Source organism: Castor canadensis, chromosome 9 (assembly GCF_047511655.1).
Source record: "Castor canadensis chromosome 9, mCasCan1.hap1v2, whole genome shotgun sequence".
Classification (NCBI taxonomy): domain Eukaryota; kingdom Metazoa; phylum Chordata; class Mammalia; order Rodentia; family Castoridae; genus Castor; species Castor canadensis.
Window position 1 is genome coordinate 130,624,882 of NC_133394.1, and position 16,297 is coordinate 130,641,178.

At 33.3% G+C, this 16,297-nt stretch overlaps 1 protein-coding gene across 9 annotated transcripts in view; it reads right to left on the bottom strand.

Moving 5' to 3' along the window:
- The window catches only part of Pcdh7 (protocadherin 7), a 384,744-nt gene that overhangs the window by 326,301 nt on the left and 42,146 nt on the right, over positions 1-16,297 (bottom strand). The window lies entirely within an intron of this gene.

Sequence of the window (16,297 nt, forward strand, 5' to 3'; positions counted from 1 at the left end):
CTTTCAGTGCCAGAAAGACACAAAGTGTCACTTTCCAATTTGATGGTGCAACTGATGTTAGTAAAATCTTCAGTAAGTTTGTATATTGCCAAAAGATACTTTTAGAAAGTGAACATGAGTTCACTACCCAAAGTATTTATACTTAAGAATTAGGATGAGAAAAGAGAAATAATCAGCCTAATTTCCAAGGTAACAACATTTCAGCACACTAGAGTCAAAGATAGAAAAGAAGTAGAAGATTTATTCCCGTGAATGCTTAATCAACTTAATTTTAAAAGTAAATGGTGTAATAAAATAAGCTAATTCCTAATTTTAAAATTAAATCTTTGTATTCAGGAGCATAAAATATTTTAGAAAATTCTCTGACAGTGGATTATCTATATTAGCTGCATAAGTATAAGCAGCTTTAAAATATGTCTTAATTTTAATTAAATTTTATCTCTTTCAAAAAATAAGAATAGTATTTTTTTTTCTTTTCTCTAGTAGCTCAAAAAGTTCACATAATTTTTTAGGATGTTCTGGCCAAAGATATACACAGGACACAAATTTACATTATTTAAATGATAACTTCAAGATGGACAAAGCTTATCTTTACACAAATCATACCATTGCCCATTTACTTTCAAAACTCTGCACACACATGAAAGCTAAGTATTTGAAACTTACAGATTTTGTGTACTACTTGCAAACCAACTGCAACTACCATAGAGTTATAAGGCATGTCAAGACAACATTAGGGTTTCCTGTTATGCTCTCTTACTATGTCATATATTTCTACAATACTTACCAAATATTTAACTAGGTTGTAAAGTCATTCATTTAATTCTTACATCACTACAAAGCTTCAATGTGTTCCATAAGAATGAACATCATGAACACTTTTTATTTGGCGGCACTGAGGTTTGACCTCAGAGCCTCATGCTTCGTAGGCAGGTGTTCTTACCTCTTGAGCCACTCTGCCAGCGCATCAACACTGTTTATTGTCTCCTTAGTATCTTCACATGTTTGGTTAGTAGTAAAAACTGGATTAACTAATGAGAGAATGCTAATTAAGCAAATCATACTACTTGTTTTATCATAGTGTCATAGATACAGTTTTAAAATTTTGAGATCATTTAGACACTTTTTGCTTTCTATTATTTGTCATAATGACTTTAAATCATGGAATATATTTCTCTTTAGCTGCAGTAAGTGGTGTCCATTTAACTATCATGGAAAATATTCCCCATTTTTCTCTCTCTAGGTCTTAGACCTAGAGACAATCTTAATCTTTCTTTAAGTTTCTTTTTTCAATCCTTGCTGTATAATAATTATTTTGTTATTTCTTTAAAGGAAAAAAATCTATGTAAAGTTTTCCTGAAGTTTTTAATAAATGAATAAGTAAAGCTTTTTTTTAAAAAAATAAAAGATTAGGGGTCTCAAAATGATTCAGTTTTTTATTTTCAAACATGACTTATAATTCTAACTTAGAAGTCCTACTGAAGAATATAATGCATTTAAGTCATATATTCACCATTCTGCCACCCAGCATAATGAAATCTACTTATTAAAATATTGAGAAGCAGAATTAACTTTCATAAGATATTTATCTTATGAGCAGATTTCTGTTTTGTTATTTTAAGTTTTAATGCACTGAACAAATGCAAATGTGTACTAATATTCACCTGTCACTAAAACTAAGAAAAGTGAATTCTTTCCTCACCACTGAAGATTAATACTTAGAGGCAAAACTGAACATCTTAAATCACTTATTGAATTCATAAAGAACTATTGAGGAATCACAGTTCTGAAAAGTATCATTGGTGAGGGTCAGAGTAGAAATGGATGCTACCAGAACGTGTTTGTTTTGATTTCAATCAGCTAATTAAAATGACCCTGGAAGCAATTTTCAGATCACTGCTGCTAAGGAGATAGGCTCCAGTAAATCAGACCTGAAAAAAATCTTTCAGTCAGGTCCAATTCAGTTGAAGTTGTATAGACATAGCCTTTGTCTTTGCCTTTCAATCTTTCTCCTCAATTTGTTTCTGTCACCCAGGCAACAAGTCACACATACACACATACGCACACAGATAAGGACATGAAGCAAGTCATTCCTGGAGTACTTTCTACCATACGACCCCTGAATCTCACTCAACTTCGATTTCTTAACCCAGAAACTGAATTAAGAGTTTAATTTTAAACAATTATCAGTAAGAAGTTGACTTGTAAGAGGCATGGTCTGGCAGGGGGTGTGGCTCAAAAGATCAAGCACTTGCCTGAGTTCAAACTCAGAGCACAATGCTTTCAGTTTAAACTCCTGTACCACCAAAATAAAAAAAAATTAAAAAAAAAAACAGAAAAAGCTATAGTCTTCCCCTTTTCCCATCCTCCCTTGGCAACAAAAGATGACAAGTGTTAGAACAAAGAAACTGAATTATGCAGAATACGGATGTAAGATCTAGGTATAAGAATGTATGGAATACTCTCACATACAAATAGACCTGCTTTTTGTCCATGATTCTAAAAAAAACCTTCAAAACCATAAATAAGAAAATATATTTTGAAAAGACATATATCTATTTTTCTACTTGTTTCATTAGGTATGCTTCAATACTAAATCATGCACCTCTGTAATTGGTGTAGATTAAGTATAATTATCCGTTGAATATGTTTGCATATAATTGGCAATATATAAAAGGATTCTATGAATATTCATTATTTTTCTTGACTAATGTTAACTTCTAGGAAAAAGTAAGTTATCATATTAAAAGCAGAGTATATTCTATAGCATAGAAAACCAAATTGATTTGAATGTCCATGATCTAGAAATAGGAAGTTGATAATGATATTTTCTAGTATAAATGTCTAATATAAAAGCTGAAAGACAGCAGAGCCCTGTATCAGCACTGACCATTAATTTGTTTTTTTAAATACTAGAAAATAATTTGAAATAGAAAACTGGACATACGGTAAACACAGTATTTAGGTGAGTGAAAGACTATGAGAAAGATAACTGTAGATAGTATTTTGATCTTTTACTTTTTTCTGATTTATATAAATGATGTATCAAAACCCATAAATTTTAATAAATATTAATTACAATACTACCTGTATAGATGTTAACAGGGCTCAGGACACAGGGTTCCTTGACCTTGAGAAAACAGAGGAAGTAGGATATCCCTCTTATCTTGCTCATAAGTCCCTCATTTGAGAGGTATGTACAACTGAGATATGTCTATAACTAGAGGAAAAGAATATCCTTCTTTCTGAAACACAGGAGCACACAAACATTTGAACAAACTTATTTTATTATGTTCTCTCCATTTTATAACCATTAGTTCATACTTCCTCAGCCCAATCATACTTCTCCATAACTCTGTACCTGTTCAGCAAAAGTAACAACAAAAATAAAGTTTACCTGCTTCTTTGGGCCTTTATTTCCTGATAAGGCTTCTAGGTCATTTAAAACTTCTATTAAAATTTTTTGTATGTTTCTCTTTTTAACCTTTTATTACAGGGTTAGCCATGAACTTATCAATGCTAAAGGAAAATATATCCTTCCTTCCTTACAATGTTTATTACAAGATCATACTTAAATGTCTAATTAAGCCTTACAAAGTCCTTGTGATCACAATTTTGCTTGTGTTACATTTGAGGGAACTGAAGGTCACAAGGCTTAATCTTCTTAGATAAAATCACAGGGATAAGTTAGCAAGTTTCCTAAACTATTATAAATAAATGTGTTAAACTCATTTCTAGAAGCCTATGAATTTCTCATAATCTATCATAATTATTTAAATTCACAAATATCTAAAGATTCCATCATCATTATTAAAATTGATGTGTACATAAGACACAATCAATATACCTGAAAGCTGTCTAAATTACCAAAAATAGAAAGGAAAAGAAATGAACAAGATTAATTTCATCTATCAAAAAAGGGAACTCCATTCTTGTTTTACAGAGTGAGAACACACACATACACACAAGTAGGCATAAGTTAACCCTTTCCACTATACTATTAAAGAACAGAAGTTAGTCAACAACTAAATTGGCCAGGAAAGAAAAGGGATAAATAAAATTATATGAATTTTTCATAGATACTCTTCCCTGACTTCATAGTTTGAATAATTTGGGGCCTAACAAAAGAATGCCTTGTGTTGAATAGCCTAGCAATCAATATTTATTGCCTGTTAGAATCATAGAATCTCAGTGTTAGAAACAATGCCAAAGGTTATAGAGTCCAATCACCAACTTGGCATGGAAGGAAATATAAAATAAACTAAGAGACAGTTCTAAATAAACTTTTATGTATTTATTGAAAAAGTATACAAATATACACATAAAAATGAGTTAATAAGTTTGGAAAAAAAATTTAAAAGCCAAGTAGGTAAAATTATGAGACCCAAACAGTGAAAGGAGCCTGTGGGCATAAGAAGAGGGCTAACTGACTAATTGAACCTAGAGTTGGGTCTTAAAAGATGGGTAAACTAGAGATCCATGGAAAGGGAAGAAAACAGCTTTCCAAGAAGTAGCAATTAGTGAGAAAGTAAGTGGTGAAGTTGGAAGACAGAGAAGAAATTTCACCTCAACTCTGTCATGAGCTATTTTTCCTACTTTCTTTACTTAGCTCAAATCTCTCTGTATGATAGGAACCAGTATAATAGGAAAGGCCAAACAAAATTTTCCTAAACATACTCGATTAGAAATAGGCAAATTAAGTTGCTAACTGTCAAAAGACAGAGTATGCAACTTAAACTACTATTGGTTATGAGAAAGCTAACAGAATGAAGTTTTCACAGATTGCTGTTCTACAGCAGCCTGTCCTTCAATCTTAAAGCATTTACATCTTAACTCACATTTTTTCTTGTTTTTATTTTAAATAACTACTTCAAAGAAAACCTTCTGAATCAAGGAGGGATAGAGATCAATCCACATACTGCATTGTGATATAATTGTAAAAACAGCAGAATGGGTCCTGGCTTTACAGTCCCTTTTACATTTGGCCAAATCCAAGCATCAATGAATGCATTTTATATTCTTATAGTTCATAATAAAAATGTAAAATGCTCAAACTTAAGCCATCATTATTATACTTTTCAGATTATGGTATTGCCCACTTTTTGAAAACAAAAATAATACTGCTTACTATTCTTGTGCAAAAGCAATAAACTGCCCCAGAGAAATGAGGACTAGATGTCAATGAGAAGATGAAGAGAATAGAGAAGGGAGACTGTCCTTAAATACTGTGGAAATTACAATCACGTGCCTGAAAAATTGGGAGCTACTTGGGGAGCTTTGACCACCCACAGAGGGAAGAAGGCAGTCACAGTGTTTCCAGGTGATGGATAAATGCACTAAGAGTTGCATCCACCAAAAAACAAAGCAAATGTCAAAGGAATTAATTGAGACTTGAAAATGTAAATGTGAGAGAGGACAAAAGGAGTATATCTAACCAATCAGCTTCCTGCTTATGAAACATCTGTTAAAAATGTGAGAAGAGCCACAGTGATCATGTGACCCCTTTGAATACAATGGATGAATTTCTAAGTTGAATATAATTCTCTATTAATATGATTTGTGGTTTACCAGCTTCAAAAATCTATGCTTCCTGACCATTAGAAATTACTAAAAGTTTTCTGCATACATACTAAGACATGGATTTAAGGATTGACATGAATGTATGAAACTTCAATTTTAGTATATAGAAAAACAATACATTAATAACTAATGTAGACAATGTACCCCAAGTACAACAGTAATAAAAAAAAATAACTAATGTAGAAATATAATTTCTGAGACAAGGAGGACATCTAGATTCTTCCTCCACCACACTATGCATTTTAGCAGATAATCTGCATTTCAGAGAGGTGACAGAACATTCTCAGTAAAACAAAGCAGACCTAGAAAGAAAACGTAATATCCTCACTCCCAATTTAGTGCATTAGTTCCTTTTAATTATGTAATTTCATCTTCAAAGTTGGAGATTTCAGAATGAGATTATTAAATAAAAATCAAGTATCTCTACTAACAGTATACCCAAGTTATGAAATAAAAGGAAGATATATAAGCTATAAGCATCTTTTTAACTTATAGTGGACTTTGCATTAATAATGTCAATTGGCTCATCAAAAGGAACAAATTCAACACAAAAATACAGTAAATATGTTAAATATAAAAATATTGGTTATAGAAAACGTTTCTATGTGGGATGAATTTTTCAGAATCTCTTTTTACTTGTTTGAAAAGTAGGAAGAAATTAATAGAAATGAGTTTAAGTCAATCTTTGCTGACTTAATTTCAATTTTTCGGGGAGTGGTTTCAATCAGTATCTATAAAAATTTTAATATATTTAATATGCCTATTGTATGAAAAGGACTTCAAATCTTATACTTTAAAACAGGTCATAATACTTAAAGCACTTAATCACAAAGCAATATGGTGTTTCCATACGAAAAAGAAAAAATGATTATTTTGCTTCTCTCTCTTTTTTTTTTTTACTCCTTTGTCTTATAAGTGCAATGTGATGTATTAGTTTAATTAAAGTCTACCAAATTATCATAATGATTTTATGTACTGCAAATAATTGCCTTTTTCTTCTCGGCTCACTTTTTGTTAATGGAAGCAGAACACTTTTTTTTATGATACTTAGTAGAAAATACCAGAAGACTACAGGGGGAAAAAGCAAATGAGGTGCCTAATGAAGTAACCTTTGTCATTCTTAGACATGAAATAAAATTAAGCTTGCACTAATGCAATGAGAATAAGTCAATGTTTCCAAAGAGTTAAAAGGATAGATAACATTATGGCTCAGAGCCAAACTATACCAAGAATCAATCCCACCATACATAAAAAATGACAAGCCTATTAATATGAAAAGCTGAAAGGCTCTAAAATGAAATAAAAATGTATAAATAAATCACATTAGAAGATTTTTAAAAGAATATTATAGTGAATCAATCTTTTTTCAAAGGACATAGTAAGTTATAATCCAGATAAAGTTATACTGCCAGGTACGTTTTCAAATAAGAGACAAATTAGTCACACAACAAAGAATAAATGTAACATCTAAAATGAAAGTCCTTTTCAAAAGTTAACAGTACTGACACAACCACTCTTACTAAAGATGAGTGAGAACAAATTAGAATTAAAATACTCAAGCATTTACATGACACTACTATCTCTAACATAATAAAACATAAGGAAAATTGAAAACAACTTGTGAACCAGAAATCAGTCAATTGATTGATTATACAATCTGAAGCACAAACTCCTAGTGATTTCCTTCTAGTATTATTTCTAAAGTACTTTACTAAATGTGTGCATTCGTAATAAATGATGATCAGCAATGTTTCTTTTGTTTTTTTTTTCCCAAGTATGTAATTTTTATTTTTTATTTATTTTTTAATTGTTAACTTATTCATATGTGCATATACTGTTTGGGTCATTTTTCCCTCCTTACCCTGCCTTCATCCTCTCCCCCTCTCCCCACTCCCTTCCAGGCAGAACCTGTTGGCTGCGCTTTTCTCCAGTTCCCTTGAAGAGTACAAATAAGCAATAATAAGGAAGACAAAGCATTTTTGCTAGTTGAGATAAGGACAGCTATACAGAGAGATTCCTAGCATTGCTTTCATTTACGAATGTGTTACAACCCAGGTTGATTCATCTCTACCTGATCTTCACACTAGTTCCTGATACTCTTCTCCTGTTGACCTCTGTTGCTTCGAGGTTTCTGTATTAATTCCTCTGGAGTGGGGACATCAAATGCATGTTTTGGGTTTCTATCTAACCCTGTACCTCCCATATATGTTCTTCCCTTGTCATGTAATCTAAGTCAATGTTTCTTTTGTTAAGGAACAATGTTTCTTTTGTTGAGAAACAATGTTTCTTTTGTTAAGAAACAATGTGGTCACTACTGTCCTGAAGGAAACAACACATACATTACAGAATTCCTGAAAATGTTGAACTTTTAATTCATCCCCTGAATTACCTATTTAAAAAGTTTCTGTGGCCATTCTTGACATCATCACATTAAGGGTTTTCCAGGAATAATAATAACTGACATTCTCGTGAGGGTTTATAGGGCCTCAGGCTAACTCAGAAGGTCACTAGGAAGTAGGTACTATCAGTAATCACATTTAACCAAGAAGGTACCCAGGAACTCAGAAAATAACTGGTCCCAAATCACAGATCTAAAAACATCACAGTGATGGAATTTTAAGCCTAGGAAGTTTCCCCTGACTTCTGTGTTCTTTAACACCCCACTGCTCCCCAACAATTGATAAAGTTATTCTTACAAGCTGGTTTTGTCACACTTCTTCTTTCTTTTCAAATATATCCACAAAACATGTTTTAGGTAAAGAACATTCATGTTAGTACTATAACAAGAAGAATTTAGCATCTAATTAAACTTACATGGTTCTTAGGTGGGTTTTGTTTTGTTTTGTTTTTTGTGACAGGATCTTGCTGGGTAGCCCAGGCTTATCTGATCTCAAACTCATGATCTACTTGCTCCAACTTCTCAGAGTATTGGGATTTCTCTCTCTCTCTCTATCTCTCTCTCCCCTGCTTCTTTCCCCTCCCTCTCTCTTTCTCTCCCACACCTCCATTTTTTTTTCTCTCTCCCTCTCAAAAACACACACGACATATCAAAATAAAAATTATATTTTTGAAGAACAGCCAATAAGCATACATAATTGTATATTTAGTTGGTGTTAAGCCTATAGGTTTTCTTCTCCTCTTAAGGGTACTATGTTCTTATGAAATCCCAAGACCTCAACAGGTGCCAACTAAAAAATAAGTCAAGAAAATGATAGTATCCCCAACATCTGAAGAGCTCCTGGGAAGAAGAGCTTCTTCAGGGGATGATGCATGCATATTTTGAACAGATCCATATTTGATTTACTCCATTTGTTTCAAGCCAAAGAGTGAAAAGGGATCTTTGATAAAACTGTCATCTTTAAAACACAGTGATATTTCATTTTCCCCTTCTGCACTGTTTAGATTGCTTGGAACTGAAATGTTTCCAGCAGCTCCTGTGTCCAATTTTTCAAAGCTGTCACTTCCTAGCAAATCTGCTTAAGCAAAATACTATGTTGTTAGAAAACAGAACAAACATACATTATAAAATACATTTTATTCTTCTTTGCAGGTGAGAGTCTTAGTTGAGAAAGGGAACTTGGAACAACATGTGGAAATAAATTAAAAGATGACTATGATGGATTGGTTTAAGTCCATGAGTCGGGTGCACCTTTGATTAGTTTCCAAAGATACACTTGGATTTAGCTCAGTGGAGTTTTCCGCACAGTAATCTTATAATCAAAATGTTATTTTCAATGCATTCACTAAAGGTCATTAAATTTAAAAGAACAAATCCAAGGGAAAATGGGACAATGAATGATGACCATGGTTACTCTTCTTCCATTTGTCTAGAGCAGCCATTGTAATGTAACTTGTCAACATTCTATGTCCCGGGAGCAACAAAAAATCGCCAAGTGTTATACTTATAGAACTCTGGCTTTTCTGAACTGGGGTCATCATAACTCATATCCTATGGTAACTGAATGCAAGAACATACAACAGAAGCAAACCTCAAAATAATGATTATAAGAATGAATGTTGTAAAAAACTATTAAACTTATTATCAACAAGCAACTTCCAAATATGGTAATATATGTGCTTTGGAGAGGATAAGTCATATTGACTAAAAATATTATTCAATACTCAACACAAAGTATACCCTCTGGATACACACACACACACACACACACACACACACACACCAAGTTGCATACGTTTAGAAACGTCATATATACATATATATATCATGCTTGTAATATTTTCTCCTAAATACATGATTACACAATTCTAGCTAAAATTAATCTTCCAAAGATTATGCAGCAAAGATTACCTAAGGCTTACAATTCCTTCCATTACTTTAAAAAGCTAGTCATGTCTCAGCAAAAGCCAAGACTGCTTAGGGTGTACAATCCAAAACCCAATTCTCTCTCGGCACTTTAACACTAGATCTGTCACCCTTTAACACCAAAAAATCAATACCCTGGAATGTCAGGGCTCTCTGATGGCCCACAAAGTCAAGGCATGATCAATTTCAACTTCCTTACTAGACAGAAATAGACTTAGACAAATAAAAGATTTCATTCAAGTTAAATTCAATAAAACAAAGGAATAAAGTTGTTAGAGTTCAGTCCAATAAATTTACACTTGAATCTAGACCCATTTTTAAATCCAACTAAATTTTACATCCAGCCTAAAGAATATATCATAACTGGACAGGTATATGAACCTCCAAATTTAAAAAATATCCCAAATAAGTGTTTGTGTTTCCTTCATCACACTAGAAACAGCAGAAGAATGTTGCCTGATTTTTCACTATGTATCAGTGATAACAAGAATCTTGTCTTTGTTGTTGTAAACTGTAAATCTAGTACTTAGGACAGTCCCTTAATAAATATTTAATTACTATATGGAAAGCAATGCATATGTTAAATGTATGTGGTACATTAATTGCATTGTGGCAAAGTCTTTCTTTTTCTTGTTCCCTGCTATATATCTGGATTCTGCAGTGTCTAGCAAATATAGCAGGCACATATAAATTTCTGGTGATTTGGATGCGTAGAGGATGCTAGTCAATTGCTAGCATTTTGTAAAATTTTAAATGATCTAGTTCATGAATTTTTTTTCTGTAATAAGCACTTTATACATCAATGAATTTGTACTATTCCTAAATGTCAGCATATATAAATGTAAAAAAAAAATAGTATTTAGCTTTGGAAAAGCCAGGCCTGAGAGTTAAAAGAACTGGAGTGCAGTTGCTATGTGACTTTGTCTCTCTGAGTCTCTCCAGTCTTATCTATAAAGTGCAAAGGAAAGACAGAGAGAATAAGATGATTCTCAGGTATCCTCTTGGTAATCTATACTCTTGGGTATGTATAGAGACAAGGATTCAGAAGAAATCAATGAAAGAAGCTTTAGAGGTCAGAAAAAGGATGGAAAGCAATCCTATTAAGAGGGTTGAAAGAATTAGAGTCATTCAGTTGAGCAAAGAAAATGCTGAAGAAGCTCAATGCACTTGTTAGCACCAGTGTGGTAGCCTCAGCAGTATGGGGTATGAAGCCTGAGTTACTTACTACCTCCAGCCACAGAAAGGCAGAGCATCTAAAATGCTCCACATCCTTGTTTTCCTATCCCATCAAAGCTAAAAAGAAAAGTATTCATACTCCCATGTAGCTTGCACTACGGGGAAGCTATCTGGTACAATTCTGGGCAATAAGACACAGAAATGTCCTGGAGGAGGCAGTCCCTCACCCCAAGTAGAAAGAAAATGGGAAGTAAGAACATTTTTCTCTTTTCATTTTTGTTCTTTCTTATCTATACCTGAAACAAACATAGAAGTAGTATTAGGAAGCAGAATTGTGGGAGGAGAGAACACCACAATTCTTCAGTGAAACATGCTAACTAATGATTTCTAGACCCTCTAGAATGGTGCTGTAAAGGAAAAGCAACCTCTCATTTGACTGTAGTGAATTCATTATGTGCGGCTAAGCCCAAGTGATGCAGTCACTTGGGGGAAAAAGCACAAAGAAAGAAAAAAGACAAAACATATGACTCTGAGGATTCATTCACACTACTATTAGACATTAAATGCAGGTCTACAGCCCTGTGTTTGGTTTGATCAACTCTCAAGTTTCATGTAATTCTATGTCTCGGACATACTGCAGAATGGAGGCAGTCTAAGTGTAAAATGTTCTGGAGCAGGAATCAGAAGATACGACTTTCAATTTGGGCTCTGTCCCTTAAGAACTTAACTTTTAACAGGAATTTCTGCAAGATAAAATGGAAATCACAGTACTTATATGAGAAGTGAAATTGTTAAGATTAGTAAAATAATGCACATGAGATACTTTTGAAACATTTACTGAACTTTACTGACAGCTATTTATGTGGGATGACACAAGGCAAATACTCAGCACAATTTCTAACATACAGTAAGTGCTTATTCATCATTACCGATGCTATTATCATAGCGATAGTCTCTGTCTCCATCATCTTTTTGAGAAAAATCTCTGCCATGCCAAAGAGGTATATTTCTGCTCAGGTCTTTTCCCTTCTAGGCATGGATGATGGAGTGAAGGTACAGTTCTTAACACAATCAGAGCCAGTGTCTTTCTTCCTGAAATTTAAAATAACTTCCCAAATGAATAATAGAAAAAGCTTTGAACACAGTCAAACAGGTAACACACAAATTCAAGAACTACAGAATTGTGGACAATAGCTTCTTTCTTTCTTGTGAAAAAGATTTTTTAAAATAACACCATCTCCAATATCAAAAGATAAAAGTGGGGCTGGATGTGTGGCTCAAATGGCAAGACTGCCTACCTAGTAAGCATGAGGCCTTGAGTTCAAACCTCAGTGCCACCAAAAAAAGAAAAAAAGAGAGAGAGATGAGTGATGAGAGAGAGAGAAAGAGAGAGAGAGAGAGAGAGATTTTGAATTTCTAATCAATTTCTAAAGAACTGGGTTCATGTATTCTCCATTTTCAAATTGGTTTCAGAAAATTTGAGTCTATGAAAGCTTTTAAGAAAAGACCACCCATCTTCCCTCTGTTTCCATCATTCTGTTAGTGCTATGATTTTATGATGAAAATCCATAAAGCATATTATGAAACAAGAAGACATACATAATTAAAACCAAAAAACTTTATTTACTTATGATTCCTAATGTCAGTAATCATTAAAGAGAATACAAAATTAGTTTAAATCATGAGACTGAAAAAAAGTTTCTTGAAATTTTTAATCAGTGTCTTCTTATAAAACAAAATCAAATGCCAATCACATTTATGTATACAGTTTTCCATTTTTCTCTTCTGTGGAGTAGCTAGAACCTGAGGAAGAAAATATCAGTTTTAGGTGCCAGAGAAACAGAACTGACCAACTCCTAAACCTTCCCTAAGGGTTCAATAAATGCTAGAATCCTCTGATTGCCTCATGGTACCCAGATCCTAGAGTGAAATTATGGGTTTTCTGAAGGTGGACACAGCCAAATTGCTAAATACTTTTGGACACAGTCCCAGAATCCAAGTGCTTATGTGTATCGTCTTGTTTTGTTTTGTTGACAATGAAGAAAAACTCCTGCATTTGCCCTTCATCGCAGTAACTTCTCAGATCTAAGGATGTTCAAATGTGGCCAGCATTATCCAACAAGAGCAAAACTATGATTATTTTTAAAATAATAAATGCAGATTATATACAAAAATATAGGAGAATATTTCCATGTGGTGACAAAAATAGAACAAATAATACATATTTCTCTATTTAGAACACTTAGGCAATTTTTTGTTTGTTTGTTTGTTTTGCTAATGAAATGTTAAATTCTATATTTTGGTATGTGACCTTTCCAGACCTGGTAAGGCTTAATTTAGGATTTATATTTTAAGTCATCTTAACTCAGATCTAAGCTGCCTGCTAAGTTGTGGGGCTTTTTAATGCAAAAAAAAAAAAATTATATAAACTAAGATTATGTCTTGAATAGTTCCTTTACTTATAAATCTTATAGTGATATTTTAAAAACAAATAAAGGACAAATGAAACAATAATTTCCCCCATTCGAAACAAGTTTCCTTGTTTAAAATATGCTATAAGAAATAAGACTTTGTGACAATTATTTAATGATCCTTTTGTTTGAGTTTCCAAGTTTTCAAGGAGGAAGTTGTATTTCTTTCCTAAGTCCCTAACAGGAACTTTGACAGACTTCTAAGTTTATAATCCTCTGTAGGTAAGAGAGTACTTAGCATGGTGCAGGTACTCAATTAGTATTACTGGAAGGAATAAATCTATAAAAACAGAACTGTATAAGCTCTCATGGAGTACTCTATTCCCACCTGAGTGTCATATTTCTCTTTCCATTTACTTCACCCCCAACAGTTTCCATAACAAACACTTGGGTAAAAGGGCCAAAGATCCCATGTTATTTCTTATTGTTTAGGAGCAGGAAGTCATAAACCATTTGAAACCACATCCAATAACTAAGGAAACCCACCAAAATACATGAAAGCAATAATGATTTATGCCTTGCAGGAAGAAAAAACCTGATGGACTAGTCCAAGGGAGGAAAACGGGAACTTAGTGCATTAGCAAGATCTGTGGATCTACTTTTAGAACAGGTATCACTTGTTTGAAAACAGAGCATAAAATGATGTTAATCTGCAAGAGAAGGAAGTTGTTCACGGCCCTCTAATCAGAGCCTGGTGTACTGGAATCATCTGCCCTTTCATTTCCCAACTCAGAATCCCCACTGAGCCTGCTCCAGTGGCTTATCAGTACACCATTCTTAATAAACTCAATGGCTATTTTGCAAGTACAGAGCCTGTGGGATTGGACTCCTCAGGCTAAACTTTAGCAGCGTAATCAAGAATATAGTTGAAAAAGTCAATTAATGGTGCAAAGCACAAATAATCAAGTTTAACTATAGAAAAACTGTTTATAGACTAAAAATATCACCTATGTAATTTATCCCTGACTTTGCAGGGTGGCTCAACACAATTTTACCAATAATGTTATCTAAATAAATTCCTGCTGAGAAGTAAAAACAGTGAATAGGAATGCCTTAGCTTAAGAGAATGACAAAAGATAAAAGTGAAAAACAAAAGATTATATACTTTAGTAATTTTATATCTTGTTATTTAAACCTTAAAGCAAACAAAACTTGCAATTTGGTAGATTTTAATGGATTAAGATCCTCAAAGAGTCAGGACAATGTACAAATGGATGAGAAATGCATGGTAAGAGTGTGTTTTAAAACAAATTTTCTCAAAGTTAAAAAAGGATAACAATTCCAACTAAAGGGAAGATACATGCGTGGAGAAATTTTTGAGTTAAAACCTGGGAAAGCAAGTACTGAAGCCAAATTGAGGCTTAACAGACAAATATATGCATGCCAGACAAGCAGCAAAAAAGGCAGGAAAGAACATCAACACAGATGGGAAGGAGATAGCTGACTGCAGGAAACCACGTGGAGTGACAGCTCTGCAGTATCTCCACACCTGATCTGGCAGCAGGCCCTAAGGGGGCTGCATTGCAGCCAAGTCAGCGGGGTCTGGAAGCAGATGTGGCTCTCTCCTTGCTGTGCTCAGGAAGTCCTGGTGCCTATAAGCCTGCAGCTCTGCAAGCAATTTCTCAAAAGCTATATAAAAATTCACAACTCCTCTTGTCTATCCTTAACTGGATGCAAACTAGACTTCTATTTTAGGGAAACTATCAGAAAGGAAATGTCTAGCAATAATGGCTATGAAAACATTTATTTGACTCTGATCCATGTTCCCCACTAGATTCAATCATTTTAAATAATGTATGGAAGTAAAAACAAAATCATTGAGAATCAATAGTAGATTGATTTTGCTTTAAAAATTTTACATTTTTTAGAGCTACCCAAAACTATCAAAACCCCCTAAACTTCATTTCAACCCTGTTATTCCATTTAAGAGTTTCAGTTTTAAATGTTGCTTTATTTCAAGTTGTTTTCACAATAAACTTTTTTCAACTTTTTGTCCATAGTTATGTTTCTAAACACAGAGCTCTCTGATAGAGGTCTCTAAGTGCATTTTAAACCAAATGAGAAAGAAAAGACTAACAGAAATTCAAAATCAAGTCATGGGTAAAATATATTATCCACCAGCATCTTGCTAAATAAATTCATTGACAATGTAAAAAGCAACAGGGTCTGAAAGAATCTTTACTTAAAAATTTCCTGCTCTGAAACTTTCCCTCAGTTATATTTATTCCAATTTCTTGCTTGAGTGTGATTGAATTGCAGGGAGTTAATCTCAGGTTTGAGCTGATTGAGGTCTTCCTGTCTTATCTCCTTTGCAAATGGAGCCCAAAAGGAAACAAACTTTCACAGCTAAGGCTACTTACCTGACCCTCCCTTACTGACATAATTACACCCATATGGAAAAGTTCTGCCATTCCCAGTAATAAGCAAAAAAAAGTTGGAGATGTAGGCATACTAACTGTATTAGCCAGTAAGCTTAGTAAATATATATCTAATTGTTAAATTAATAAGAGCTTGAATAAGATACAATTTCTATACTGTTACATGCTCATCAATTGACTAATGCATTGTATTCAAGTTATTATAACAGCCCCAGTTTTATATGGATGAAGTACATTTTATCCACATATAGAGTAAAATATAAATTTTAAAATACTCCTTGCTTTTGAAAATCACACTGACTATAATCACATTGTTAAGGTACAGTGACTATGAAAAGATTATCAAACAACCTGCTCTGACAAAATAG